Genomic DNA, 17,240 nt, shown 5'->3' on the forward strand with positions numbered 1-17,240 from the left:
TGTTATTATTTTAATAAATGTGTGTGAAAATTAATCAAGTTCCGTTTAAAGTTGGTCACCGTCAATCTGCTACTCTAAGCGTGCAAGTGGCATTTCTATCATCTGACCTAACGGCAGAAGATAAACACGCCACGATAAGACCAAGAGACATAATGCTGACACTCGCCTACTTCGTTAGAGCTACAAGTCAAATAATCTGATGGTGTGTGTACTGAAGGTCTTACAGTATGCACACCACATAATGGTATAAGATTCCCTGGAAAACCGCACGAGAAGTATATTTATCCATTCTGAGACGACTGGAACCTGTTTTGTATGCCAACAACTTTACTGCACCATTATAGCATGATAACGTGAAGTGTTTGTGATATTTCCAGATTTTTGTCCAACCGCTCTACATTACTTTCACACATAAATCCACGATTATATCCGACATGTAATTGATCAAGAAAACAGATCCATTAGCAGGAAACAATACTGAAGTTCGTGAAAGCATGTTAATGTTAACGTCAAACAATTTTCATAAGTCTACAGACATTTTAAACATACACAAAAGCGTATCAAACGATTCTTTGTCTAGTATGTAGTGGATAGATAAATTTGGCCGTAATCTCAGCAACTTTGGCAGCACTGTCTTTTGGAATCGGAGCTTAGAAATAGTGGTTATTCGATCAGAGACGTGCATACAGGCATGTCTTACTATAAGTGTCGGCCTCCAGAACTTTGTGCTGTTGTTGGCTGTGTGGGGCGTCTCCACTATTGCAGCTGGCACAGCGGAAAAGCACAAGACCGCATGTGCGAGCTCACGTTCTTGTTTCCCTCGTCCGACCATTTCATTTCCGGAATACACCCACACAGCGGAAGCAAAACTGCGCTTCACGCAAAATCATGGCACCAGCACGGAGTAGGGCAGTCGCAAGGGGGCTAGGAGGGCGAGACGCGAAAAAAAATTGCGGTATTGTTGGTGGAGAATGAAATTCCGTGTTTGTGCGCGAAGAAGTTAGCCGGCAGTGGGAGGGAATGGCCCAAAGAAGCGGCGCGTCCGGGGTGCAGGGCCGTGTATCGCGCAGTTCGCAAGTGAGAACAATAGCCATTGTTAGGAGACCAAGTTTTAATCCAGTGGGAGCACAGCAGCACATCCTGTGAGGAGAGCTGCTGGGCGGGGAGGAGAGGGGAGGGGTGGAAGAGGGGACGGGCAAGAGGGAGGGGAGGGAAGGAGATACCAGCTGCGAAAGAAGTGGCAGCGAGGTGTCGGCTCCCCCACCATCAGCTTCTTTCGCAGCTGAATGAAGAAGATCAAAGCGTCAGAAAGCCCTGTCAGTTTCCAAAAGGGAAAGAAATGTTTTTTCGGTCATCTGCATTACTAAACGGCTAAAACGGTGACCCAGTCACCCATCCACAGCTGCAGCTTGCGTGTCTAATTGCTTCCAGGGGCAACAGAAACTGGTCTGCAGTACTTGCTGTAATTAATGAGCAAATTTTAAAATTTAATATGCAGTCATAATTTACTCATTAAGAGGTATAATCTTGCGTAATAGGCATCGTAATAAAACTAGTATTAATGTTAGAAGCAGTGTATATGTCTTGCGCAACATAACTCACGCCGACTGCCCAGACTGCGTTCGTCAAGTACACTCTAAGACAAAAAAATTGCGCACTGCGAAGGAATTATCCGAATGGGACGGAAATCGGTAGATGTAATGTATGCAAACAGACAAACAAATTATTACAATTTAAGAGAAGTTGGATGATTTGTTCAAGTGAAAGGGTATGACAAAGTGACCAAGTCAACAAAGCGTTGGTCTACATTGCCCATTTTGCAAGTGTTAGATAGTCAAAGTCCTGAGCTGGTTGGAGGGCACTCCCAATAATGAACGTACGATTTTTAGATGGGAAGGGATCCGGCGACCTTGCTGGACAGGGTATAATTCGATGACTGCGAAGAGAAGAAGTATAAATTTGTAGCTGTGTGCTTGGGCGAATTATCCTGCTGAAATGTAAGCCCACGACGGCTTGCCATGGAGAGGGCAAGAGAATGGGACATGGAATATTGTCAACATACCACTGTGCTGTAAGGGTGCTGAGGATGAAAACCTAAGTGGGCCTGTTAGGAAATGAGGTGGAACCTCAGATCTTCACTCCTGATTGGTGGGCGACAGTCAGGTTGGTATCCCACGGCCATCTGGGGCGTCTCGATACACGTCTTCGATGGTCATCGGGGCTCATTTCGAAGCAGGGCTCATCACTGAAGACAATTCTACTCCAGTGGATAAGATTCCGAGCCGAAGATGTGTATGGAGACGTACTCGTTTTGTTGTCCTTCGTGACAAGCCATCCTGGGGTTACATTTCACCAAGATAACGCCCAAGCATGGGGAGAGTTGTCATTGTGGTTGTCAAACCCTTCCTTGGCCAGGAGCGTTATGCGCATGGCCCTTCAACCAACTCGGGATTTTCCCGGCCGGAGTGGCCGTGCGGTTCTAGGCACTACAGTCTGGAACCGAGCGACCGCTACGGTCGCAGGTTCGAATCCCGCCTCGGACATGGATGTGTGTGATGTCCTTAGGTTACTTAGGTTTAATTAGTTCTAAGTTCTAGGCGACTGATGGACTCAGAAGTTAGGTCGCATAGTGGTCAGAGCCATTTGAACCAACTCGGGATTTTGACGATCTCATGCGCTAACTGAACAGAATTTGGCCCGATTTTCCTCAGGGGGACATACGACAACTGTACCAAACAATTCCAAGCCGAATAACTGCTTGCATAATGGTCAGATGTGGAAGAACGCGTTATTGATTTGCTCTTTCTCTTGAGTAAATCATTTGTTTGTGAGTACATGTACATCACATCTACCAATTTCCATCCCAATCAGATAATTCTTTCGTTGTGCGTCGTTTTTATTTTATTTTATTTTTTGCGACTGTAGCTGAGTGTTTAGATCAGCTGACTAGTATGCGGAGGACCTCGGTTCGATTCTCGGTACTGCTAGGGATTTTTCTTTGGAACGGGATGCACTCAGCCTCGTGAGAACAATTGAGGAGCTATTTGACTGATAAGTAGCGGTTGCGGCTCACGAAAAATAACAACGAGTAGGACAGAGGTGTGCTGACCCTACGCCCTTCCACATCGGGTGTAATGACGTCATTAGCAGTGGATGACAGGGAGCGCGGTCGGTACCGATGGGCTCTCCAATACCTGTGAAATCACTTTTAAATCACTATATTGTGTCCATTTGTGGTGTGAATAGCAGAGTTTGCTTAAAACCAGTTCAAGGTTTTCATACCGTTCTTTTAAGTGAACCGAGTGTCCAACTGCTATAGAAGCCTACTTATTGCCATTGTGTAGAAATACTGCTTTAAGGGTTCTTTTTGAAAAAGTCGAAAAAAAGTCTCCACTCCTCAGGACCATATTCTATTTTGAAATGTGCCATAAGTCCAGGAAAATCACTGCCAAACACCAGGCCACCATCTTGAGAGAGGAAAGATACAAACTCCTTTTCCCTCGATCGATACCAAGAAAAGGATGTACCCAGAGACAATATATGTTTATCTTTTAATCTAGATCCTAAAACCCCTGCCGATTCTTTAGAATGGCCTAGGTCTCTAAATCGTTCAGCTCAGATTGTGAGAATGGAATGGGATCGGTTGTGCCAGGATCGTAGCAATCTCTGTCTTCTTCACTACCACCTTGCTGAGCCAATGGCTCGTGATCATCTATACCATCCAAAGAATCTGCAGGTGTGGTTATTGGTACTTCAGGTCTGTGAGGAACAGAACGAATGGCTGATTGAATTTGTAAGTAGGCTGTTTATGTTTTCTCTATGTAAGTAGGCTGTTTATGTTTTCTTATTGGCAACGTTACGTAGCGCTCAATATGAAAATCACTGGCTGTGCTGTGTGCAGTCTGTGGCTAGTTTGCATTGTTGTCTGCCATTGTAGTGTTGGGCAGCGGCAGCTGGATGTGAACAGCGCGTAGCGTTGCGCAGTTGGAGGTGAGCCGCCAGCAGTGGTGGATGTGGGGAGAGAGATGGCGGAGTTTTGAAATTTGTCATGAACTGCTATATTTATATATGATGATATCAAGGTAAATACATTGTTTGTTCTCTATTAATATCTTTCATTTGCTAACTATCCCTATCAGTAGTTAGTGCCTTCCATAGTTTGAATCTTTTATTTAGCTGGCAGTAGTGGCGCTCGCTGTATTGCAGTAGCTTGAGCAGCGAAGACTTTTGTGAGGTAAGTGATTTGTGAAAGGTATAGTTTAATGTTAGTCAGGGCCATTCTTTTGTAGGGATTTTTGAAAGTCAGATTGCGTTGCGCTAACAAAATATTGTGTGTCAGTTTAAGCACAGTCATGTATAATTGTTTAAAGGGGACGTTTCATAAATGTTAGTGTAAAAAATATCCATTTGTTTTTCAAATTAAAACCTCGTACGTTGCAAGAACAAAAATAGCAGTCATCACTATGATTTTTGGGCTCCCTCCAAACCATTGGTATTCCAAAACGTAAGGATTGCTATTTACGTTGAAACCATTGCTTCAGTTCTTCAACACGCACTGAACAAACTTTGTTTGGGGCCCAATGTTTATCTTGATCGCCTAACGTTATACCAAAATAGGTGAAATATACTTTTTCAACAAAAGCAGAAATATTTCTTTGTTGCTTTTTAACAGTATAGTTACCAAAACGGTAGCAGAAGCAATTTGGCGAAATTATACATCCTCTGGTAGCCATTGCCCATTGTCCATAAAACGACTTCACAACACAAGTAAAACAGTCACTGCGTTAAACCACACTAGTAACAACAACACCTGAACAGCACAGAGGGAAGAGGTACTGTGAACTGAAGGACAACAGCAGAAGCTCACTGCTTTGTGATGGCGAGGGAAGGGGCAGCGCGACAGACAGGCACTGATATGAAAATACTGTTGGTTTCTCCTAATTACTCTTTAGTTTACGTGTATCTATATAAAAAGAGCTAAAAACCAAAATTAAAACTAGAGTGTTGAAATATTGGAAAAAGCTAAAACTAGACAAGCAGGTTGTGAAATAAACGTACGTGATGGAATTTTTTCACTATTTTTCCGCCACACGGAGTGGCCGCGCGGTTTGAGGCGTCATGTCACGGATTGCGCGGCCTCTCCCGCCGGAGGTTCGAATTGCATGTGTATGCTGTTCTTAGCATAAGTTAGTTTAAGTAGTGTGTAAGTCTAGGGACCGATGACCTAAGCAGTTTGGTCCCTTAGCAATGCACACACATTTTAACATTAATTATTTTTCCCAAAATCGGCGTTGAAAACACTATAAAATCTCTTAATAAATTTGAAACAATTTTTATGTCCCAGACCCGTGTCATTGATGTCAAGGCTAAACTTATAACTCTCAACACTCTCCGGCTGACTCTTTGAACAGTGGTGACCATAAGCTGCCTCTGCGTATGTCGTGATGAGGGAACCGTCAAATCGTTTGTTTCAGGTTAGTGCTGTGTTTCTGTAAATTAAGTCATGTAGTCAGCTAGTCCATAGGTAAGAGAACTCGTGCTTATATGTAATTTCCTGGCTCTTTTCTTTATTATTATCGGCAGTCAGTTTATATGATCATATCTATTTGTAACAGTTCTTCTCCAGTCCTAGCCACCTGTGCCAAGGGATTATTGTGTTTTGTAATTCATCTGAACCTTACGCATTTTATAATTATTTCTTTCGCCTGTTGAAAACGTGCAATAATGTTAATGCACCTTAGTACTAAACGAAATGTTATTGTGAACTTCGGTTTCATTTCGCAGTTTAATGAAACCCCATTTTACCACAATATCTATGTAATCTATATTATCCTAATCATGTTTAATTGTGCCACCCCAGTTTAAATTCAGATGCTTATTAGTTTTTGTTGTGTGACTTTGTCATTAAATTCTACATTGTGTTATAAGGAGCAATCTGCTCACTGTATAAGGTCACAGAGTTCAGGCCTTGCTAGCATCTCAGGGATAGGCAAAATGCTCAACCATAGCCTTACACTATTGGAACAGATACATACAGTGATTATCAACAACAAAACCTTGAGTATGAGATTTTCACTCTGTAGCGGAGTGTGCGCTGATATGAAACTTCCTGGCAGATTAAAACTGTGTGCCCGACCGAGACTCGAACTTGGGACCTTTGCCTTTCGCGGGCAAGTGCTCTACCAACTGAGCTACCGAAGCACGACTCACGCCCAGTACTCACAGCTTTACTTCTGCCAGTACCTCGTCTCCTACCTTCCAAACTTTACAGAAGCTCTCCTGCGAACCTTGCAGAACTAGCACTCCTGAAAGAAAGGATACTGCGGAGACATGGCTTAGCCAAGGCAAAGGTCCCGAGTTCGAGTCTCGGTCGGACACACAGTTTTAATCTGCCAGGAAGTTTCATATCAGCGCACACTCCGCTGCAGAGTGAAAATCTCATTCTGGAAACATCCCCTAGGCTGTGGCTAAGCCATGTCTCCGCAATATCCCTTCTTTCAGGAATGCTAGTTCTGCAAGGTTCGCAGGAGAGCTTCTGTAAAGTTTGGAAGGTAGGAGACGAGGTACTGGCAGAAGTAAAGCTGTGAGTACCGGGCGTGAGTCGTGCTTCGGTAGCTCAGTTGGTAGAGCACTATCCCGCGAAAGGCAAGGGTCCCGAGTTCGAGTCTCGGTCGGGCACACAGTTTTAATCTGCCAGGTAGTTTCAAAACCTTGAGTGTCGCTAAGCTCAACTTTCCTGCTTTCACAGGGCAAAGATGACTGGCTTATAGGCAACAAGCGTTGCATACTCCGCTGATTGCCTATTCCCTGCTGCTTCTCAGGTGCACAAAAACATTGCGACGACGCATAAATACGCATGTTGCAATCGCCGACAAGCAACAGATTTTAAGACACAGTTCTCCTAGCAGTGCCATATGACGTTTTTCCCTCGGTTCGTTATGTTGACAGAAACATTTTTTGTTGAAACAAGAATAATGGTTTTGGCCTATACCTAGCACCTAACTTGTTGCCGGGAGCGTTCTCACTGTCTGAACTAACCTTAAATTCTACCAGAACTTCTTTCCTACTCTCTAAATTTGAAAGAAGCTCTCGTGCATTCCTTACTGGGTTAGCGGTCTTGGAAGGAAGGATATCGCATGGAAATGTCTTAGCCACCGCCCCAAATCTTTCACTCTGCTGCTGAATGAGCGCTATTTTTTAAATTCATGACAGATTAAAACTGTGTGAGTGGGATTCGAAGCCACAACCTTCCCTTTCACAGGAATGTCCCTACCGACTGCGTTATTCAGGTATTACTCACCACATGCCCTCAAACACAAAAGTAATTTTGGATGTTCATTATTCTCTTCCTAATTCCAAGTACTCACTTGCATTTCTCCTGCCACACTCAGATTATCGCTACAAGTAATACTTACTTATGCCATCGCCATCCTATCTAATTCCTCAGTGTTGATCCCTCCCCAGAATTACCGCCTTAGTAACTGGCACCTCGATACCATTTCCAGCAAATAATTTCCAGAAAAAACATCATCAAAGCGGAAGGAATCATCGCCCAACAGCAACAAAAAATGATGGAATAACTAAAATCTCTTCATAAAATTCGTTTATCTTCATGTGTATTTCAGTCCGATTCCACATGGAACACGACATTACATACGTGGAAATATCAAAGAAAACAAAATCGTATGTATTGATATGCTGAGCTGGAAAATGCTGTAACGATGTAAATTAAGAATAACATCGATAATGCGATTAATTATAATGCAGGGTAATTGGCTTTACAAAATTTCTTTCCCAACATAAGCAAACAGCGCCTTGTAAAGTATCGTAAAATGAACATTTTCCTTATCAAATTAGTTTTTAATGACATTCGTGTTGTAATATCTCTCGACCAAGCAATACGAAATATACAAATGTTTCTATCATGGGGCACATACTTCCAGTTTTCAGGAAATTCTCGCTTCTGAAAGAAAAGTTCGACGTAAAGGATTCACAAAAGTGTTGGACAGACGTCATGGCAGCAAAAAGTATTTAAAAAGTATTAAATGATATAAATTCAAAATGGACATAACTGAAAAAAAATAATTGTGTCCGAACATAAAATATCAGTATGCTTTGTCAAGAGCCCGCTTTTAGCGAAGTATGTTTTAAACTACGGACGCACATTTGTTGCTTGAGTATGGCACGAAACGCACACGAAACCGTCATAAAATAGCAGAGTTTCAAATTTCAGGAAACTGCTTTGCATGAAATAGCTTTAATCTGGTAATTTTCTGACAAGTTCACGTTTTTGTGTACGGCACAGCAATATGCCACAGCTTTTATTTAACTTCATACCGCATCCCTGGATTTTAATTTTATAAATTTTTGTTGAGAGAACCTCTGTGAGTGAGAATACTTTACGTTCTCTGATTAAATTCGTTAATAATGTATTTTACGCAATAATTTATTCATGGATTGTGTATGGTTACCTTTCAGTACGTCTAATTTTACCTCTCTTTCTTTTCCCTAGCGTTCATCTCGTCTAGTACCGATTCGCATCTTTTAGGATTTGACAAATTTATTTCAGTTATTTAACTTTGTGACCGGATACAGTTCTTGGCATCGCAACCGTCCAGGTAGGATAAGGGAAGGAATACGTGCGCGCCATCTGCTTGCGAATATTCTAAAATCTCTATTCATATTTTTCCTCTTCGTGTAGGCTATCGCATTTTCTGAGTCGAAGTTGAGGACCAATCCAGCATTTGCCTGAACGAGAATGGGAAACTGGCTAAAAAACCCAATCAGCCCGTCGAGTGTGCCGGAGAACGGTCGATAAAATTCCGACTAAATTCTATCCGGGTGTGGATCACTATCTATGTTCGTAAAACGCTATCCCGAAACCCGGAACTATTTTACCGGTACAAGTTGCAGCGTAGAGCCAACAAAAATTCCATTTTCAACATTCCGCGTCACTTTTCACCCAGTTGAAAAAATGAAAATGCTGTCATAATCCACTCACTAAGAAATATATTCTTACGTTACAAGTTTAACTCAACAAATGAAGTAGTGCAGTTAGAAAACGTGTGTATTGTTTTAACGCAGCTATATTTATGGCGCCTTAATACGCGGACAGCTTCCATCCAGTATTTGAAAATGAAAGCACTTAGCGAAAATCGAAAGTTTTATACATAATTTCAAATATTTTCGAAACTTTTTCCCGCTCATAACCAACACAACATGATGAAATGATAAAGGCTCATCGCTCACTACATTTTCATTGTTCATGCAATCAGACTTCATTATCAGTCGTGACGTTCATACTTCTTACTTCTTTACTGCTAACGCTATTCGAAATTCAGTTTTCAGACAGTTTCCACACATACCACTGAATGTACTTGCAGAATTATATCATTTTACGACAAGTACCTGAGAAGATATGAAGTATTAATTATCTAGATACGTGAAAGCCTAGCTTTTGCTTAAAACGGCGTTAGTAAAATTTCGGCATCAGACATGGAGCTTTAATTTATTATTTCGTTACTGCTACCTCCGTCCTTAGCACGCTTTTCAACGGTATCTTCATATATCACTGAATGAACCAGCAAAATTATGTTATGATACGGCATGTAGTTTAGAAGATATGACGTCATAAAAATAGATATAGCGAAAAACTAGTTTTTGCTTAAATTTAAGCGCACATTACGTGGGCTATATTCATCCTGTCGTTCAGAATGAGAGCACATTGCTCCATTCCACATTCCAACGAACGTAAAGTATAACTTGAAACCTTTCTTAAATTTTTATCTACCTTAAATGCTTAAAGGGAAATATTTAACACATTAACTCAATTTGGTAGTAATCAGATGATTGAAGTTGTTTTATACGTGGAAGTTCGATGTTTTAAAGAACCAGGAGTTTATTGGTACTGCTATCGCGCTTCGTGTTACGCTATATGTGTGTTCTGGTGAAGAATTTACCTCTGTAATTTCTACGAACTGTAACGCAGTCCAGTACCTCCGGTTCTGTGTCTAGGTTGGAGCAAGTTTACCGAGTAACACCCAGTTGATGTATTACGCATCGTACGTATTTATTTCGCGACAAACGGTGAAGTGATGGATAGTCACGTAATTCTGCTTAAGTTACCTACTTAATTTGGGCGTTATTTGTATTCGCTCTGACCGTCTGCCAGTATCTTTTCATTTCTATCGAATATATCACAACATATATGGATATAAAAGAGACTTTTACTGCATATTCCTGTGCAAAATATAAGGTTGCTAGTGTACCATTTGGAAAAACACTAAAATTGATTCAGCATTTCCGTAAGATCTGAAAGCTAAGGGCGATACATAAAATTGGTCATGTAATGCTACCATCGACCACCGTGTTAATGATTTCCGAATAAAATTATTTCTTGAACTTATGTTCAGAAGCAAACAGAGTAGAACTATGAATCTGAATGTAGCTAACGATAGCTCCTTTAGAAAATGTCTGAGTGACGATAGCATGAATCCATTGCTTGTGATTGAGGCCAGACGTCACCAACAGTTATATGCAGCTCTGTCACGCGTAGCTGATGAGAATTCTAACCACTACAGTGATCAGCCGAAATATTTTGATCCCTTTGTTGTCTCTCTCCCATTCTTCAACTCTTTAGCGGAAATAGTTAAGTACATCGCTTCGAACGAAAATGGTATTGCGCACAACATATGTGTTTTTTATCGACTCTGCCGTGAGCGTATTTGATTAGTTTCTGAGGCAAATAACGCTGAACAACAAATTTGAAGTTAAAGTGTGTCAATTGCATGATTTTGAGTTAGTTATGTTTATTTCAATATAAAATGATACAAAATCATCATCTTCATAAATATTTAGCTCTAGTTTTTTTTTAAAGTAATCCACATTGTTGTATAAATAACTAACTAAATATGCATTCATATTCAAAGATTCAGCATAACAAATTTTAAGTGAACAATTGCTTGAATTATGTTATGTGTTATGCATTGATAAATTTCAGTGCCATCGTAGAAGTACAAAGGTAAAATATTAAGAAACAAATGAAGATAATATTACATGAATGAAAATACTATGTAATTCTACTTTGTACCAGAGCTATGTAAAGCACAAAAGAAAATATATAAAGTAACTGACCACAAATGTATATAAAGGATTACAAATGTTAAACGTCTGTATGTACAGTATATACGATTATATATTTTGTTCAGAGAAAAATTCAGACGATGACCATATTCGCTTGGCTTGACATTATTAGTCATACTCGGGAATATCCTGAATGACAGTCCAGCAGTAATCTACTAAAATAGTTGGGCTCCACTTTCCGACATACCTCTTCTCAAATGTGGAAATATCTTGATGAAATCACTCCTCATGTTCATCACTTACTGCACCACAATCTTTGGGGATGAAGTCAAGATTACTATGTATGAAATGAATTTTTAATGACATGTTGCAACCAAGTTTTTCAAAAGACGACAACATGTTATTTACAATCTCCTTGTAATTTGTAGCTCGTTTGTTCCCTAAGAACTGTAAACAGAGTTTCTTAAAACATTCCCATGCATGCTTCTCATCACCTTGTATGGTTCCATCATATCTGTGAGCCTACAAAGATTTCCTCCATTCCTTTGCAATTACTTAAGTTAGGGAATTTTTGCCTTAAGTGCTTAAATGCATCGCCGTCTTTGTTCATTACCTTAAAAAAGTTTTTCATGAGACACAACCTGATATGCAAGGGCGGGAGCAGAATTTTTTTAGGATCTACTAGAGGTGCACTCTTAATTTTTTTTTTACACCTATTTCAACAGATTTTCTGGTGGGCCATGCATGTTTACTGTAATGGGATGCACAATCCCAGCCATCCCATTCATAGAGAAAGCAAGCAGTAATATTTAGTATACCCTGCATACCTAACTGTATACCTAACAGCAGTGCAACCGCTTTCAAGTCACCAGAGACCTGCCATTGAGAGTCATTATACTTGATGACTTTTAGTAAAATTTTCATGTTGCCGTATGACTTTGATATGCACACTATGCCCAACTGGAATAGAAGGAAGCTCGTTAACAATATGTAAAAGCACTGCTTTTAAGCTCAGCTTTGACTGTTCAATAAAATGAGTCCACTCATCAGGGTTGTAACTAATTCTGAGAGCCTCCATTAGACCGTTTATGTCTACACATGCCACAAGTCTACCTTTCATGTTAAAAGAGGAGTGAATTGTTGCTCTCTTCTGTGGGAGAAGGAAACATTTGCATTGCTTTCCAGAAAATTGCTCTACTGCAATCTTGATGCTAAAATCTCAGCCTTAGCTTTAGAGAGCTCCAAATCTTTAATGAGATCACTTAATTCATTTTGAGACAATTATTGTGGATCATCAGTTGATGATGTATTTGGAAGGAATTCTGGATCTTGTAATGTGCATGGTTCAGGACATTCAGAATCACTATCAGAAGTAATGTTGTACTCTGTAGGTGGTTTAGGTATTGGCAATCCATCCTCAAGTAGAACTGGACGAATGGCACATGGAATGTTAGGATAGATCACTGTCCGCTTCTTCTTCTTAGATATTTCCTTCTTGATAGGAGGAACCATACGAAAGTAGCAGTCACTGACATGGTTAGTTGGCTCACGCCAGATCGTGGTCACTGCAAAGGGCATTGAACGTCCTTTCCCATGCATCCATTTTCTGAGGTTGCTGGCATAAGTGTTGCAGATCACGTGTGGAGCACAGGGTTTATACTGATCACCTGTTTTGCACCCAAAATAAGATCTGTAAGCTTTTTTAATCAATGGAGGTACTTGCTGTTTTTATGAAGTAAATGTCAATTCCTCACACACATAGCAAAATGTATCAGCGCTGTTAATACAAACTCGTGGCATTTTGGTTCACTTCAATAGCAATCAACTTGAACAACTGGTAGTTAATCTGGAAACAAATGTGCGGAAATTACATGCATTAATAAAGTCACTGAAGTTGAAGAGGAGGGAGACGAAATGATCATTGAAATTGGCATCAAAACATATATATCCGAAATATTGCACATAAGTAAGAGCAGGGACAATAATATAATTCATTGTTACTAGTTATTATGACTGTGACAAACCATTATAATATTTGATATTGTCTCACCGTAATAAAACAGTGTAAAATGGAATCTAGAGCAAATTTTGAATTATCTTTGTGATATTCGCTATCAGAACATTAGAATTGATAGGAAATGGCTATTGTAATTCGGTTTAAATTTTCAGTTTCGCGCAGTGTAATGTTGAAAGCTAAAATTTAAAAAGTGATAAACGTTATATTGTGAAAAACGTGGGATCCGTCCCATGGAAGCCGTAAGGATTGTTGAATAACACAGTTTGCCACCACCAAGCCTACATCTCATTGACCCACATTGTACCGGGTATAATTTAAGTGCAGATACTCAGGGAGATCCACTGTGAGTCGTAATTGCAGTATGACAGCGAAACTTTGCAGATACGTTAACGCGTTAATGCGGAACCGATTTACGCCGGAAAAAGGTAATTACGGTTTTGGCCATCAGATGCAAATCTGAAGCTGTGAATGCAAGAAAGACAGACAGAAATACTTCTATATGTAATGGATTAGGAACAGGACGTGGTCAGAAACGGTCAAATACTTGATAAACGCATAATGTTGATTTTATTATTAAGCGCCGCTCACACAGTTTGTTCAATATGAGCACCGAACGTCGAAGAAATGCTGCATTCGTAAAACTACCTGATCAACAGTTACTCGCAGCGATTCCTCGAGCAACGTATGCCTGTATAATAGTCTTCATATCAGGGAGAGACCGAACGTATCCTGGTAAACGTGGTCTTCTAGATAAACCCAGACCCAAAAGTCACACGGATTCAGAACATGTAATCTTAAAGGCCAGGCAATTGGTAAACCACAGGAGATAACACGTTCGTGGAAGGCTGCGGTAAGCAGGTCTTTCACTGGGCAAGCGAGATGAGATGTTGCCACATTTTGCATGAAGACAGTGGTTTCAGCACAGTTGCGCTCTTCCAAAGCAGGGATCACATACCGCACATGGCGGTCTCCAGAACGTACAGACGTCACGGTACAGCTGACAAATCCTCTTGGTATTGTGATATTCCTGGCTGTGGCCGCCAGTTTTTTATTTTGCTAGAAGCTCGCCCTGATGCAGCTTCAAACACGTTAAGTAGCATATGGTACAAGAGTGGTGTGAGGTACAAGCGACAGATGATACAGTATGTACTAGTCCCGTGGGAGAGTCCGCCAGTTGTACTGAACTTACTCCTGATTGCTCGACACGCTCGGGTGCTAAGCGCCAAAACGCCTAACTTCACTTACTAATTGTTTATATACTTTTCATTGTATTTTCAGTATGACAGTCTCTCTTGCTTACCCTACGAGTCTGTCGTTTTTGTTTGTTAAATTTCACTAGTTTTGAGAAACATAAGAATAACGATATTGCAACCGAAGTGCTTCGGACACCTTCGGGCCGCTTTGGCTTGCCTGGGACACGTGGTGCTTCGGCTGCGCTAGTCACTCTGTCTCGGGCGTTCTGAAGGTCCGGTCACGCAACTCGGTTTCGGTCGTTCGGAGTGCCGGACGTGTAAGATTGTTTCGGGCGTTCTAGAGGGATGGACGCGTAACTCTGTTTCGGGTGGTCATGTTGTACTCTATGTCGGAAGCCGTCAGAAAAGTTACCGTACTATTGAGAAAGCTTTGTCGAGTGTTATAAAAGACAGTGTAAAACGTATGAACATTTAAATAATAATGAAACAGGATACAGTAATAAGAGGTGTCGCATACTATCATCGTCAGTACTACAGATCTTGCCCTCTGCAGATACGGAGGCTAACCCGGGCAAGTGGCATCCCAGAAAAGGAGCACAATCACAGGATCCAGATGACGGCATAGCAGCCTCCACCGAAGAAGATCCCGCGACCGACGAGTTGTCTTCTGCACTGGGACACAACTTTAGAAGATGGCAAGTTGGCGGAAAGAACGGTTGGGGACTCTTATTCAATCTCACCAGATCTCTCCGTCTTCCAGATCTGACTTCCAAGACCACAACGCGTAACTTTATAGTATTCCGTTCAAAGGAGAATGGACCTAGAATAAAAATGCTTGTAAATCCACAGCACACAGTAACATGCGGCGAGTGCAATAGCTCTCTGTGCACAACACGCAGTGTAACAGTACCCGAAATTTGACAGTTATTTGCATTCACCGCACCCTGTGGTGTAAAATGTGCCTTGTCACTTGACAGAATATTGCCCGGCTACATGTCATTAACTTCAGTTCGTGCCAAAATCAGAAGAGCAAATTCAGAACGTCGCTGTGGATCATGAGGTTTCAGATGCTTCACCGTCTAGATCTTGTACGGGTGCCAGTGAAAAGCAGATGGGAAAACTTTCCTTACTGTTGATCACATGACGGACAATTCTCGTGAAACTGAACCAACACTAGCACTACCCCATACACGTACTGTATGGTCTTACAGCAATAGGAACCCCGTCACTAACTTCCATCGTGATAGGACGGCTTCCTCTTCCAGGTGCCACACCAAGCTCTTTAGACCTCTCCTCGGATCTTTCAGCTAACGACGCTCTTTCAGTAGTGCACTGTAATAGCTGCGGTTCACATGTAACATTTTCATTAACACAGAACGGCCTCTCTTCTCGATAGCCATACTTTAACTCACGTTATGCCCTGCCAAATGAGAGCGTGCGTGCCATACCCTCATACGAACAGTGTGCAGCGACAGATTCGTACCTGGTGGCCAAAACTGAAACTAATGTTTTTCCAGCGTAAATGGGTTCCTCATTATCACTTCAGTATATCAACCAAGTTTCACTGTCATGTGATAATTACAGTCCACATTGAATCTCCGAGACTAGCTGCATTTCAGATTGTAACCACCCATTACCATTGACATCCGACGGTTCCCCTGAATAATATCAGTTATCAGTGTGTGGGCCAGATGAATGAGAAGTACAACCTTGAGAAAGCATAGGTGTTTTGAATCACGTTGTCTCACAACGAACTCATGGCCCTAATGTGTTGCTAATTAATGTTTGATCAAAAGGCCATCATGATCGCAATAAGCAGTACAATAGAGTCTCGATAGTTCTAGTTTTACAATAATCCGAGCTTCTTTTTTTAAAAAAAGAATGTTGCAACGGTCTAATTTCTTTTTTTATTGACATGATAAATAATGAAAACATCATTGAAAAAGATAGATAGAGAGAGTACAGCTCTGTGACAAAGCAGACAACAATGCAATCAACAGCGACGATTAGCTGCCGGCCGAAGTGGCCGTGCGGTTAAAGGCGCGGCAGTCTGGAACCGCAAGACCGCGACGGTCGCAGGTTCGAATCCTGCCTCGGGCATGGATGTTTGTGATGTCCTTAGGTTAGTTATGTTTAACTAGTTCTAAGTTCTAGGGGACTAATGACCTCAGCAGTTGAGTCCCATAGTGCTCAGACCAATTTGTCTCAAATTTGACGATTAGCTCGCTGCCCTGTTGCACGAACATCTCTTGCCAGTATGGCACGAAATACCCCGACTGCTGCCGGCTGCTACCGATCAAAACTAGGGAGTTAATACGCTGCTGTAGTTCCCAGTACCTGTACTGTACAGCGCTGTGTGTTGTACGCCTTACAAAGAAGAGTGCTGTAAAAAAAAAAAAAAAAAAAGGAAATTTGTACCTTTGCATCTAAAATTAGAAGCACTAAGACGACTTGACAAAGGAGAACCAATAAAAAAACTTGCCCTCGTGTATGGTGTCGGTGAAGTTACTGTTGGTGACTGGCGAAGAAACCGACTTAAATTGGAACAGTTTTCTTCACAGAAATGCTCACACGAATCTCTTAGTCGAAGAAGTATAAAGAAGTCAGACTTCGAAAAAACAAGTGAGGCAATGTTCATGTGGTTTACCCAACAGAGACAGAAGGGTTCTTCGATTTCTGGTCCAATCTTGCAAGAAAAAGCTTTGTTTTTCAGAAACCAGCTGCAGAAAGGAGATGACAATTTCGCCGCTAGTGTGGGCTGGCTCGACAAGTGAAAGAAGAGGTATGGAGTGCGTCAACTAGACGTATGTGCAGAAAAACTCTCTGGTGACGCTCAGGCAGTTTCAGAATTTATCGTCGAGTTTAAAAAAATCGTAACTGTCGAAAATTTGTCTAATGAACAAATATATAACTGTGACGAAACTGGGCTAAATTTTATAATGTTAGCA

Source organism: Schistocerca americana, chromosome 5 (genome assembly GCF_021461395.2).
Source record: "Schistocerca americana isolate TAMUIC-IGC-003095 chromosome 5, iqSchAmer2.1, whole genome shotgun sequence".
Classification (NCBI taxonomy): Eukaryota; Metazoa; Arthropoda; class Insecta; order Orthoptera; family Acrididae; genus Schistocerca; species Schistocerca americana.